This window comes from Lissotriton helveticus, chromosome 7 (assembly GCF_964261635.1).
Source record: "Lissotriton helveticus chromosome 7, aLisHel1.1, whole genome shotgun sequence".
In the NCBI taxonomy this organism is placed as follows: Eukaryota; Metazoa; Chordata; class Amphibia; order Caudata; family Salamandridae; genus Lissotriton; species Lissotriton helveticus.
Genome location: NC_136068.1, coordinates 1324578599 through 1324591383, shown reverse-complemented (window position 1 = coordinate 1324591383; position 12785 = coordinate 1324578599).

Below are 12785 nucleotides of genomic sequence, written 5' to 3'. Positions count from 1 at the left end.
CGAGTCCAAGGATTTAAGACCTTCCTGGAAATCCCAAGACAACTGCCCAAAATGCAGACTCTGTGGTTACCAAAAGGAATCTTTAATTCACTTATTTTGTGTGTGCCCATTTCTTATGGTAGCCAGAAGACAGTTTATACGGGACATATTAAATAAAATGAATATAAGAACATGTCGCCAGGCCGTTATAAATTGGCTGGGAGGTTCATCGCCATTCCTGACTTGTAGGGGTCTTAAATTCATGATTGAGATTGGAAAGCAGTTACAAGTCCGTGCATGATCTTTTAACATATTGTTTGAGGCCACTCCCTCATGTCGTTATCGATGGGACCTGACGTAGTTTTAACCCTCTTTTAACTTTGTTATTAATTCTTGTTTTACCAATTTAATGAAATTTGTTGTGTGTATTTAGGTCAATTGCACTTCTGCTATTGTAAGGATTTTTATTAATTCAACAATAAAAAAACATTCTGATTCTGATTCTGATATACATTGTGTAGGTATTTGCGTGCATCGCTTACTTCACGTTGTAGAAAAAGTAACAAACTCAATGATTATTTTCCCTTCACATTTTTATCTGCCCAATTATTTTCCCATACATGCCATCCTTTCTTACCAGCTCCTTCATAACAGCTACAGGTTGGTGAATTTTCTTGCAGTTTCTGCAGCACCTACCTTAGTGCGGTTTAACAGATTGCAAGATAATTGTAGGTTACTCATGCCTGAAGTGTTGATTTACTACTTGTACATTATCACCTGCTTTGCACCGCGTCTTTAAAAAAAATCTTTTTATTAAAGAAACACAAAACAACAATTCATCTCACATCAACATAAAAAAGAGCAATCGTCAAAATGAGCAAAGCACATAAATGTACACCGCCTCTTTAATCACTGCTGTGACACTCCCATCAATGCGCATTTATGTTAAACATACAACTGCGTAATTAACACAACCTGTACATGTGCAAACTAAGCCTTTCCGTGAATAACCTAGCTTTCTGAATTTCAAGAGCATCATACGGTCAGGGCTCGTGATGTTTTCTGGACATGTGTCACAGTCACACAGCTGGATTCGAACATGACCAGGCCACGATGCTTGCAAACCTGGACTTTATGTGGCCGGATGACGAGTGCCGGAAGAGGGAACTGGTAGAGTCCTGTCGAGGCTGGTGGCCCAGAAAGGCTGGTGATGCAAGGACAGGGCTTCAGTAATGGGGAGGTCGCCCAACAGGCCAGTGCCTCAGGAATGCTACTCTGCTGAGATAGTCCTTGAGGAGGAAACCCAATAAAGTCCATACGTTGTCTAACGTGGAAGCCGGAGAACTGAGTTATACTCCCAACTTCCTATGTGACCAAAATGAGCGATTTTTGAAAAAACACCACCTCCATGTGCCTCAGTTCCTTTAGCTGCCAAAATAATCGCGAAGTCTTAGAAAATGTGTCCCCTGCACCCCCAGTGTTACTCTTAACTTTGTCGGCAAGAAAAGAGCCTGGCTGCAAGAGAGAGGTTCCCCAGGCAGACATGATGCTGACATGTACTGCAACCCACTGGAACTGCACCGTGTCTGAAGAGTTACAGCAATATATAACAGGCAAGAGGACTTGGGTTCCCTATGCTCAAGTTAAAGGTTCCCCAACTGAGGACCTATGAAGCTATCTCATCAACTGCATCTGCTGACACTTTCAGCCACTTTTATAAGAGGAGTGCAAGACCAGATGTGGTGCTTGGACTGGAGGGCCACAAGAGTCGACGGGAAGGCTGGTGTATGAACCAGATAAAAGCAGACACCGGAGGGCCCCATGAGTAGACCGGAAGTGTCCTGCATGAACCAGATGTGGTGCTTGCAGTGGAGGGCCACAAGAGACTACTGGAAGGGTACTGCATGAACCAGATTTGGTGCTTGGACTGTAGGGCCACAGGAGACTATGGGATGGTCACTGTATGAACCAGATGTGGTGCTTGGATTGGAGGGCCACAGGAGACCACGGGAAGGCTAGTGCATGAACCAGATAAAAAGCAGGGTCCGGAGGGCCCCATGAGGAGACCGGAAGTGTATTACATGAACCAGATGTTGTACTTGGAGTGGAAGGCCACAGGCTACAGGAAGGGTACTGCATGAACCAGATGTGGTGCTTGCAGCGGAGGGCCACAGGAGGCTACGGGAAGGGTACTGCATGAACCAGATGTGGTGCTTGCAGTGGAGGGCCACAGGAGGCTACAGGAAGGGTACTGCATGAACCAGATGTGGTGCTTGCAGTGGAGGGCCACAGGAGTCTATGGGAAGGGTACTGCATGAACCAGATGTGGTGCTTGGACTGTAGGGCCACAGGAGACTAAGGGAAGGTTAGTGAATGAACCAGATGTGGTGCTTGGACTGTAGGGCCACAGGAGGCTACGGGAAGGATAGTGCATGAAGCAGATGTGGTTCTTGGACAGTAGGGCCACAGGATACTACGGGAAGGGTAGTGCTTGAACCAGATGTGGGTCTGGATAGGAGGGCCATAGGAGACTATGGGAAAGGAAGTGCATGACCCAGATGTGGTGCTTGGACTGTAGGGCCACAGGAGGCTACGGGAAGGATAGTGCATGAAGCAGATGTGGTTCTTGGACTGTAGGGCCACAGGATACTACGGGAAGGGTAGTGCTTGAACCAGATGTGGGGCTGGATAGGAGGGCCATAGGAGACTATGGGAAAGGAAGTGCGTGAACCAGATGTGGTGCTTGGACTGCTTGGCCACAGAAGACTAAGGGAAGGATAGTGCATGAACCAGATGTGGTGCTTGGACTGTAGGGCCACAGGAGGCTACGGGAAGGATAGTGCATGAAGCAGATGTGGTTCTTGGACTGTAGGGCCACAGGATACTACGGGAAGGGTAGTGCTTGAACCAGATGTGGGTCTGGATAGGAGGGCCATAGGAGACTATGGGAAAGCAAGTGAATGAACCAGATGTGGTGCTTAAACTGCATGGTCACAGAAGACTACAGGAAGGATAGTGCATGAACAAGATGCAAAGCGGAGCCCGGAGGGCCCCAAGAGGCAACGGGAAAGGTACTGCATGAGCCAGATTTGATGCTGGAGGGCCACAGAACAATGAGGGAAGGGCAGTGCATGAACGAGACGTGGACGGCGGACTGGAAGACCTCTGGTGGAGACAAGAAGGGCAGTGTATGAACCAGATATGGAGGGAGCACTGAGGGGTCCTTCATGGAGGCAGGAAGGGTAATCCATGAACAAGATGTGGAGGGAGGAGCAGTGCCATCGTAAAGATTTACTGGACCCTGGGCACAACTTATTTTGGGGCACCCTTTTCAGAACTCATGATGCCAATCAAACTTAAACTGTTCATTAAACTGTCAGAAACAGGGGCATGCAAAAGCAGCAGAAAGTTCAAGTAGCCCAGCAAGCCAAATATCCACGAAAGGAAAAAACAAAGACAAATGATAAAGACAGCGAGTGGTAGGGTAGAGACAGATGTATTGATAAAGGTTAGGTAGACAGAGGTGATGTAGAGAGAACATAGCTAGAGGCACCATGGGAAAGGAGAGATAGGTACAGAGAGAGGGTTAAAGAGAGAGTGGTGAGGTAGAAATATGAGGCGAAGTAAGGAGACAGCCATGAGACCGAAAGAGAAATAAGGCAGAGACAGGTAGGCAGATCATGGAAGAGAGAGGTGATCTAGCGTAATGAGAAGTGAGGTAGAAAAAAGGGTGGGATTTACTGATTGCTGAGACAGAGAGAGAGAGATGTGGTGCAGCAAGACAGAGAAGTAGAAACAGAGAAGTAAAGTAGAGAAAGGTATTGTAGAAAAGAGGTAAGAAGCAGAGAGGGAAGGTAGACAGAAGGTAAGGTGAAACGGAGCAACTACTCTTTATAGTACTAGAGAATATGGTGTGAACTAGTGGGTGGCGTCAGAGAATTGTATTCAACAGATCCAAGATCGTAGGCCCTCAATCTCTGATGGTTCATCCCCTAGCTGATTAACCTGCAGTTTAGCCAGCTTCAGGACCACAGCAAGTTCAAACAGTTGTGTAGAAAGGGCAACTAGTAGCAGCCGCTAGTAACTTAGAGACTTTCGTTCTTTCGCTCCATATCTGTTCCCAGTTTATTTACCTTCTTCCTCCTATGTTTCTTTCCTTCTTTTCTTCCTCCTTTTTTCTTTCATCTTTCCTGCGATCTTTCTTCTTTCATTCTTTTATCTTTCTTTCCAGCTTTCTTCTTTATTCACTTTTTCTTTCTCCTTCATGTTACTTATTTGTTCCCATTTTCTTTTTAATATTTCCATCCATCCCTTTGTCCTTCTTCTTCCCTTTTCTATCATTCTTTCCTTACTTTTCTCATTCATTTCATATTTCCTATAATCTTTTCGTATTTACTTTCCATCTTCTTTCCACTTATATCTTTTGTGTGCTTCCCCTCTTTCCCGGACAGTTCTTTTTCATTTGCCCTTCATGTCTGCTTTTCCTTCCAATGTTTTTTTTAAAACGTCTTTTTATTTAGCTGTTGATTCAAGACACATTTCAGTTACAACGGATCACATTACCATGAACAGGCCACTTGCAGGAAGCCATAACTCTCCAAATATCAATCAAAAATATTCCCCCCCCCCCCAGTTCTGTTGGGTATACCCCGATACTGCATCCATTGTCCCCATTTTTTTCGTATTTACGCCGGCAACCCCGGGAATGGTATATTGTCTGTTCCGCCTGCTGTCTCCAATTTAGATCTTCTTTCCAGTCCTTTATTGCTGGAGGCCTGGTTGCCCTCCCCCACCCCTCCCCCCGTAGCCTTGGTAGGTTGCGCTTCGCCACCGTTGCAGCCACGCTAAGCCAGATGTTAACATGGTTAGGCCACTTTTCCTCTACTGACACCCCCAGCAATAACCACATGGCTTCTGGTTGGAACTGACACATTTGTCACCTCCTTCATTATGTCAGTTATTTTAGGCCAGTAAGTTTGTATGTAGGGGCAGGTCCAAAGTGTGTGGTAAAATGTTCCCAGATCACCACATCCCCTGGGGCAATTGGTTGAGTCTATCCGGCCCATTGTAAACACTATTGTCCTGGACAGGTAGAATCTGTGCAGTATCCTTAGTTGCACTAGACTACACAGAGCCCTCATCGCTATCTCTCTTGAGCTCCGCGACGCTTCGTTCCACTCTTCATCATTCACGGGCCCCAGGTGTGCCATTCAGGCCTCTTTAAGTGGGGCAAGGCAGTCTGGCATATTATTCGTAATCTTTCTATACGTCAGGGAGACTGCCTTAGAGTGCAGTGGGTCCAATAGCAGACTGTCCTCCAAGGGGGAGGCATGATGCAACTGCTGGTAACAAAATATTTCTGTTTGTGCCAGATTGTATTTAGTCTGCAGCGTCTCAAAGGCAACTAGGATGCCCGATCTCCAAGCATCACCTAACCTCTCAATCCCTATCTTGGGCCATTTCGCGTATGCTCTCAATTTCTTGACCTCGCCTAGGTTGTCTCTTTCCCACAGTGGGGTTTCTGCTGTAAGTTTCCTATCCCACCCCAGGCAGCTATTGGCTGCTTTCCAAGCTCGTAATACCGCCAATGTGTGAGTCGGGAGCCGACTCTCTCCCTTCCTGCCATATAGGAGCGCTGGATAGTCTCTACTTCCCATAGCCAATCAGTCCATTTATATGCAGATTCCGTCTGATCTCCAAACACCCATTCATTCACTACTATTAGCTGGGCAGCCCAGTAATAGACTCAGATATCTAGGATTGCTAGGCCCCCGTCATGGACTCCCCACTGTAGTTTGGCCAACGCAATTCGGGACGCACCATCATCCCATAGTAGGAACCTCAAAATGTCATTTATTTTATGGAAGTAGGATTCAGGTATTTTAAATGGTGAATATTGAAGAATGTCTGGGAGGGTCATAATTTCGAAAAGGACCACCCTTCCCATCAACGAGAGTGGGAGTGTATGCCAATGGCCTGCATCTGTCTGGAAACGTTCAATCTGAGGGAGAATGTCAAAGAGATAAAAATAGATCTTCTACTCTAGTGATATTAATCCCCAGGTACGTGAATCCATCCACAGCTACTGGGGCTTGGTATTCAGAATTCTCTGTATCGAGGTACTGGGTTTACTTATGTAAAGTAGGATATTGTCTGCATAGAGCGATATCTTTTCCTCCTAAATTTCATCTACTGCAATCCCATGGATGAGCGGATCTCCACGCACCCAGGTTAAGAACGGCTCAAGCGCTGGAGCAAAGATCATGGGACATAGTGGGCATTTGAAGCCCTGGTATAAACTAGTAGCCTCGCTGGTTGCCTATCAGACACTGCCCTTCACTAATTTTCAAAAACATTCTTCCTTCGATATCTGCAGCTTTTCTAGTCAGAAATATTGTCAATACCTCCTTAAAGCTTAAACACAGGAGTATTCCTAGAGAAACTGAAGAAAGTATTCATGCGCCCATTACTTTAGAAGAAAAACTTGGACCACTAGGAGTCGAAAAGCTACAGACCAATCTCCAATGGTCTTTTCTATGGCAAACTTATAGAGTGAGCAGACTTTTCCAGATCTCAGAATGTATAGCAGAAAACAAACTACTTTTAGACTGCCAATAAGAATTCCATCCAGGGAGAGGGACCGCATCAGCCCTAATTACAATCTGGGACAACATAAAACCTGCTTCAACAAAAATGGTGCAGCTGCATTACTACTCTTTGATCTTTCAGCATGATTTGAAATATTATACAATGATCCCTTAATTTTAAGAATCAAAGATGTTGGTATGGACGGCATCAATCTTACCTGGATTTCTTCTTTCCTACACAGCAGGTCCTACTTGATTCATAGTCCGTCTTTTTCGTCAAACCCTTACACTATAAAACCAGGAACTCCACAAAGTTCTACCATCTTGCCTCTACATTTCAACATATACAAACCATCAATGCTACATGTTTTATATTCTCAGATTGCATGCTATTCTAAGAAGCCCCCTCCAACTCTATTCCAACTACCTGCATAGTCCTACAACCTTAGCTTGAAACCTTGGGTTTTCCGAAGTGGCGTGCTACTCACCATAACAATCTTCAATGCTGAGTCAGTGCTATGTAAATACAGTTACAACACAATTTTGCAGATACTCTGTACAATTATGGAAGGAGACTAACATTAGGCAAACTACTCCAATCTCACCCCTACAAAGCAGCCTAACTTACCAACTTGATTTCACCCAGTACTTTAAATGGGCAGATTCCCCGGTAAACGTAGTAGCCACACTTAGGTAGAGTAAAGGCACTTCTCTGCATTGACTCAATACGTTTAATGGGCGAACACCAGCACTTCTAAGTAGCTAACACATACTTAGGGATAGTGAGCAACTGCACTTCTATATTTTCATTTCAAGCACTGTTTAATCTTGCAGACTGGCCATAATGAGGAGCCCTGATTTCCTCATGAGAGTGAGTCCATCCTCATGGGGGCCTTGAGGGCTTTCTTCAAAATGAAGGAAGCCACCTGCATGCAGGCACAGAATAGTATCTACACCAACACTCAGTGTATGTTTCTTGCTACTTACTAGGCCATCACAGTGTCTTGGACACCTGTACAAGGTAACAAGCATGTTTTAATAATGAGACTTGCACCCACAATCCATGTGCATCTCACAAGTGTGGGCATGCACTTAGGCAGCCTTGGATGAAATGGAAACTTGAGGTATCCTAGCAGTCCACCCTGGTCTGGCCTTCAGAGAGTAGAACATTCTCTGAGTTGTTCATACACACAGATTAGAGTCCCTCATCAAGAGCATAAGGAAGTTAAAGTGGGTGTATCCAGGCTCCCTACCCCACCTTACTGCCTCAATCTACACTGTGGGTAGTGGTCAACAGCTTCTTCCTATCATTATTTCCAGTCCAGATGGACCTGGAGCCTGACAGAATGTATGGCACAAGATTTGTAACACCATCGCTGTGCTGTGTGATATGGTAGTTGTTATAAGGCAAGGTCACCATGACCTCAACCATTTCCTGCCTGTGAATCAGCCTGGATCTGATGCCATAGAATGTGTGCCACTGTGCCACTTCATGATTCTGTGCAATTCTTGCCACCCTCCTTCTTCTTCCTTTCCTGGGCATGTACCAGGGCTCTGACTCAGTGTCAGATTAGTAACGCGGGCACTCGGACAATGCCCGTATCCGAATTTCAGCTGTGGGCTGCTTTTTTTAGCAGCTTGGCGGCCGATTTGGGCTGTTTCAGCTTTGTTCGATGGCGCCAGCGGCCCAGTGGGCGCCTCAGTGGCCTTTCTGGAGGTAGATGGGCGTCCATTTCCTCCCTTTTATCAACGGCAGAGCTGGGCCGGCCCATTTATTCATATTGGCCGGGGCAGGGGGCCTGAGCAAAAGTGGCCTCACTTGTTTTCAGGTGTGTTTCACCAGTGTACACTAATCCGTGCATTTTTGTTTAATGCCCCCGCCCCTTTTTATAAAATTTCGCAGAAGCAGTGTTTTGCGAAAGGCAATAATTCAAATGTGGGCCACTGTTTTTTTAGCGTGCCCAGGACGATTCTTATTCCCAATCCAACCGTGCTCTGACTCCTGCACTGGTGGCCGAACTGGTATCAACCAAGGCGTTTTTTTATTCTGGTCCTTACTATGAGATGGCTCCAAATGCAGATGTCCCTGGTCCGCCATTCCCTGTCTGCGTCGGAGTGGAGTTGATTGTTTCTGAACCATGATGCTATTGCACCACTTAGAATGATGCAAAGGATGTGACTGGCCCGGTCACCCTTGTGGTGTGGAAAGTACTCTATGATCAGTCATTACTGCACCGTTTTTAGGTCTCGCCTAGACGAAAGCAAAGCGAAGCTTTGCTGTCTGGCGAGACAACTTATGTAGTTACTTTTCGGGGAATGTGGACAGCAGAGTTCCACGCGCTTTCCCTTGCCGAGATTGAACCTCGGGAGCGCGCACGTCGCCGTGCCTCATAAAGCCTCACTCACGCATGCGCACATAGACAGGCATACACACACTGCATACACACACGAACCCCCCCTTAAACAGACACACGCGCACACAGACAGACAGACACACGCACGCACACACACACACACTCAGACACACACCTCTCCTCTCCCTCAACACACTCACCTGTTCTGGTGGTGCTCGGCGGCGGTTCTGGCTCTCGGGCGGCGGTAGCGCTTTGCGGGGCTCTCTCACCACATGAGAGCCCTGCCTTCCCCATGCGCCCGGCCGCTCTTCACCCGGTCCCCCATCTCGGGACCGGGACTCAATCAGGAGCCTTCGTGGCTCCTCGGGCAGCTCTCGCGGCGATGGGGCGGGACTTCCGGTTGGGGCCGCGATGTGATTGGCCGGCTGCCGAACCGCTTCCGGGTCGTCGCAGGCAGCGCGGCGGCCCGGCGGGAATTTTTTTTAAAATGTAGTCTTCTCACAGGAATGTCCGGGGGTGGGGGCGGACTGTGGGCTTGCTATGCCATTATTTTACCAGTGGGTGAAATGGGCTCAGACACCAAAACAAAGCGTACCCGGAAGCACGTGTAGTCTGCGTTATTAATTTATTTCTATAAATCATCAACGGAAGACACACAAAGAGCCCGAAGAGGGTGAATGGGAGGCGGGTTACTCATTGGCGAAGTTGTAAAAACCCCAGGCTGCCGGGAGTGGACACGGGGAGGCCGCTCTCGACTTCCACCAAAGTGACAGTCTGCGGGGCGAGGAGAGCACCGCACCGAGCGAGGCGCCAGGATCCGGGGGGAGGATGCGGGGTGTGCGGGGACCGGAGTCCACTCGGGGATGTGTGAGGCGCAGGGTCCCGGACACCGACGAGAGATATTGGTCAGCTGCCAGGGCCTTCTGAGGCCCGGCCAGTATGTAGGTATTAATGGACTATAAAGGCTTCTCTGTCTGAGGGTATTAATGGAGAAGAGAGGCCCGCTTTCCGGGCCAGTGCAGAGGCCTGATAGTTTGATTGACCCAGGTGGCTATCTGTCCTCCGATAGCCCCGAGATTGGGAACTGGTGCCGGTAGTGCGAACGTTCAGGTAGAAACATCATGAATAAAACAGATCTGTCTCACGTTGGTTCGGCGAGGTGACCCCAGAGTAGGCCGTGTCGGGGCACTTTTTACAGTGGGCGCACAACGGCCTCGAAGCGAACAGTAAGACCTGCTTAAGATTGTTTACAAACATTACAAGATGAAATGATAATCAAGTCACAAAGTACTAACATTTCGGTTCTTATCTTGAAAAAACGTACCCGTAAAACTATTATAATTTAGGAGTTTATCTGCTATTTATGCTAATCACTTTTCTGCCCCCAAAAAAATTCAACATCACTGAAATACACCAGTGCAACTGATGTTCTTAATAATAATTAAGAACAATAAACTGTCAAACCCATTGAAATCCAATTGAAGGCGGTTTTCGTAGAATTCAGATAGATAAGAAGGATGCACTCTAAAAACATTGATGCTTAAAAAACAGCATTGTGCCCCCTAAAGTCCGAGACATTGGGAAGGCGGGGGAGGGGATGTATGACGTTATAACGCATGCATTTACAATGCATGCCATCACAACTCAACTTTTACATCGCAGGTGCCATTACAACGCATGGCATTACAACGCAGGTATTTACAACGCAGGGGCTATTACAACGCATGCCATCACAACGTAAGTATAGGTAAGTATATAATTTAAATTACAAATGTAAATAATTCTAATTTAATTAATTTAATTTAATGTAATTTAATTTAATTTAATTTAATTTAAATTTAATTTTACTTTATTTTTTACCTTGTACCCTTTTACCCAAAAACCCAAAACTGACTCTGAACCCTAAAAATACCCCTTTACCCAAAAACCCAAAACTGACCCTGAACCCTAAAAATACCCCTTTACCCAAAAACCCATAACTGACCCTAAACCCTTAAAATACCCCTTTACCCAAAAACCCAAAACTGACCCTGAACCCTAAAAATACCCCTTTACCCAAAAACCCTAAACTGACCCTGAACCCTAAAAATGCCCCTTTACCCAAAAACCCAAAACTGACCCTGAACCCTAAAAATGCCCCTTTACCCAAAAACTGAAAACTGACCCTGAACCCTAAAAATACCCCTTTACCCAAAAACCCAAAACTGACCCTGAACCCTAAAAATGCCCCTTTACCCAAAAACTGAAAACTGACCCTGAACCCTAAAATACCCCTTTACCCAAAAACTGAAAACTGACCCTGAACCCTAAAAATACCCCTTTACCCAAAAACTGAAAACTGACCCTGAACCCTAAAAATACCCCTTTACCCAAAAACTGAAAACTGACCCTGAACCCTAAAAATACCCCTTTACCCAATAACTAAAAACAGACCCTGAACCCTAAAAATACCCCTTTGCCCAAAAACTCAAATCTCACCCTGAACCCTAAAAATGCCCCTTTACCCTAAAACCCAAAACTGACCCTTAACCCAAAAAATACCCCATTTAAAAAACAAACATAACATTTTAAATATAATTATATACTTACCAGTACTTACGTTGTAATGGTATGCGTTGTAATAGCACCTGCGTTGTAAATACCTGCGTTGTAAATACCTGCGTTGTAATGGTTTTTGCGTTGTAAAAGTTTCGTTGTAATGGTAGTGCGTTGTAAAAGTTGCGATGTAATGGTTGTTTCCCGGGGGAGGATGTGGTGTTTGGAGCTGGTGAACCAGGTTCGAGGCTCGCCAGCAGCGCAAATCACTTCATCCCCTCGTGCCTACAAAAACCCTATATGACTTTGTGTAATGTGACTGGTGATCATGTAAAGCGGTCCAATATAGCTCCTTCGAGCTATAGAAAACCGGCCAAAAATTCAAATGTCACCACATTCTGGGGATAGGGACACCTGCTATCGCGTGTGGCTGCTATAGATTGTTGTTGTATTTAATACAGACCTTTCTTTTAACCGGGATTTTAGAGTTCTGCTGCAGCACACACATTTTTTTTTAAATCTTTGAAGTCTGGTACTTTTAGGACTTTTTGCTTGGACGTACCCGTAAACCTAGGTGATGGCGAATTAGAATTTTCGAAAACACTGGGAAATCTGAAATAAAATATCATGTGTGGCCACAAGCGTTTAAATTGCGGACTGCATGACAGCCAAGGACAGGACTCACTTCTCCTGCTGTTTTTTGGGGCGGGGCGAGTGTTGGGGCTACAAACAGTAACTCAGATGTATTACGAATTCAGTAAATAAACCCGGCTGTGATTATTACCCTAGGATGGGGCGGCTGGTTGAAATTCATGTCGTCAGGGGTGTGATTTATATTTGCATAATCGCATGCTCACATTGTGCATAGAGTTCCTGTGCTGTTTCCCATCCCCAGAAACGTACAGACCTGCAGGGTGAAAGCAGTGGAGCGATGCAGGGTGAAAGCAGTGGAGCGATGCAGGGTGAAAGCAGTGGAGCGATGCAGGGTGAAAGCAGTGGAGCGATGCAGGGTGAAAGCAGTGGAGCGATGCAGGGTGAAAGCAGTGGAGCGATGCAGGGTGAAAGCAGTGGAGCGATGCAGGGTGAAAGCAGTGGAGCGATGCAGGGTGAAAGCAGTGGAGCGATGCAGGGTGAAAGCAGTGGAGCGATGCAGGGTGAAAGCAGTGGAGCGATGCAGGGTGAAAGCAGTGGAGTGATGCAGGGTGAAAGCAGTGGAGTGATGCAGGGTGAAAGAATGTAATGATGCAGGGTGGAAACAGTGGTGTGATGCAAGGTGAAAGAATGTAGTGATGCAGGGGGAAAGCAGTGGAGTGATGCAGGGTGGAAACAG